Below are 2,500 nucleotides of genomic sequence, written 5' to 3'. Positions count from 1 at the left end.
TTAGTATTACCTAAATTGTATCTCCACTTTTAACCATTCTATTTCACCTCCCAGCTTTCATTCTACTGGAGACTTGTCATGTGAAGAGATGCCTTTTTGAAATCATATATTTTTTTCTTTCTCTTCTTTCTAATTTTTTTTTTTACTATTCTTCCTTCTCTTTAATAAAAGTTATCACCCGAAACATCAAATTCTCAATGTTTCATTCTTTGGACTCATTGAACTTCATCATACACCCTTTTGTTTGTTGTTTATTCGCTTTATATTTCTATGCTTTTCCAGTATGCGCTTTTGCTTCTCTGGCACCGTGAAGTATTTTCTTTTGCTGGTTCCATCTTTATCTCAAATTTTACTCGCATAAATTTTTACTAACTATCTGAGTTTTACCTACATATATAAATATATGCACTCAAATATTCTAGTTTGGACTGGTGAAATATGTAATAAAGTGTTTTGCTTAAAGACACAACGTATCGCCGGGAATCGAACTCACGACCTTATGAACGTACGCCAGCCAAATACCCTAACCACTAAGCCACGCGCCTTCACAATTGCCCAAACTGAGGGCAACAAGAACACGTCTACTTGCTCTTATGCACTTTTTAAGCTATTTTACCACTTGCTTGACAGCATCATAAATGATAAATAAAAAACTAAAATAAGGATAGAAAAGCAAGTAATAACGAATATTTCACAGGTTTCTCTATGAAAGAGGGCCCCAACATCACCACTGATTTTTTCAGTGAAAGTGAGGAAACTGAACAACGAGTACCTTGGCACATGTTTCATCCGCATTCCTCAGCCTACACGCGCCAACTAGAGAGCGAGCCCACTCACACGGGCTAAACCATATGCATTAAATTTATCTGAGACACGTTAGTATATAGGACATAATGCCTTATAGCAGGGGTCTGCGAACCGGGGTAAATAACCCTAAGTGAGGTAAAAATGAAATTCTTGGGAGTAATGAGGACTCATTAGACATAAGTAAAATTATATAAAAACCAAGTTCCTAGTTACAACGGTATTTTTTCTTCTGCCAACACTGCATCTGTCCAATGTAACGGACAAATTTAGGAGACATCACGCCAAACAGATTCAATAGACCTTTTGAATTCAAAGAATCTATGATTTTCTTCCTTTCAAATCAAGGAGGTAACGTCGGCGTAAATGAATATATTTGGGGGTAAATAGTTAAAAAAAAGTTCCCTGACTCCTGCTTTACAGCATTGGTCCTGGTACTCTACGCTCTGAAATCATATCCCGCTTCTTGTCATCGGAGAGATAAAAAAAAAGAACAGCGATACTTCTTGAAGGAGTTGGGGTTGACAGTTTCAGCAACGGGGAAATCCAAAAGGATTGTAGTTTCCTTAGTTCGATCGGAGGATCGATTGCTACACACACACACACACACACACACACATGCGCGTGAGTTACACACATACACACATATTGAACGTCATATTAAGGCCACTTCAATCGAGTTTGATCTTGACAAGATGTATGTATGTGTATAGATAAGCGTGTGGTTGCATCTATTTGTATATATATAAATATATATTCATACACATATATGTATATATATGTAAATATATATATATATATATATATATGTATACACACACACATATATATATATATATATATATATATATATACATGTATGTATATATAAATATATATAATGTTAATATGATTGATTGATTGATTGATTCCAGTTCCAGCCTATGAGCTGTGGCCATGCTGGGGCACCGCCATATATATACATATATGTATATATATGGTTCCGGGTTCAGTCCCACTGCGTGGCATCTTGGACAAGTGTCTTCTGCTATAGCCTCGGGCCGACCAAAGCCTTGTGAGGGATTTGGTAGATGGAAACTGAAAGAAGCCCATCGTATATGTATATAATATATATTATATATATATATATATATATATGCGTGTGGTGTGTTTGTATGTCTGTGTTTGTCCCCCTAGCATTGCTTGACAACCGATGCTGGTGTGTTTATGTCCCCGTTACTTAGCGGTTCGGCAAAAGAGACCGATAGAATAAATACTGGGCTTACAAAAGAATAAGTCCCGAGGTCGAGTTGGTCGATTAAAGGCGGTGCTCCAGCATGGCCTCAGTCAAGTAAAAGAGTAAAAGAGTATATACGCATTTATATATATATGTGTGTGTATATGTGTGTGTACATATATATATTATATATATATATATATATATATATATATATCTATATATAATATATGCATTTATGCAAACATACATACACACATATAGAAATAATTGTTTGTATACGTGGGTCCTTATAAATGGTGCAGAATATAATTACAATCGGATGATGACTTCTGTTGTTACTTGAAATTTTTACAAATTTTGTCATTATTGTTGATGTCGATAATGATGATGATGATGATGATGAGGAGGAGGAGGAGGAGGAGGATGGCGATGACGATTCTACTGCTGCTGATGATGATGATTGAGATGGTTATAGTG

Source organism: Octopus sinensis, unplaced genomic scaffold, assembly GCF_006345805.1.
Source record: "Octopus sinensis unplaced genomic scaffold, ASM634580v1 Contig15629, whole genome shotgun sequence".
NCBI lineage: Eukaryota > Metazoa > Mollusca > Cephalopoda > Octopoda > Octopodidae > Octopus > Octopus sinensis.
This window is presented reverse-complemented; position numbering follows the sequence as displayed.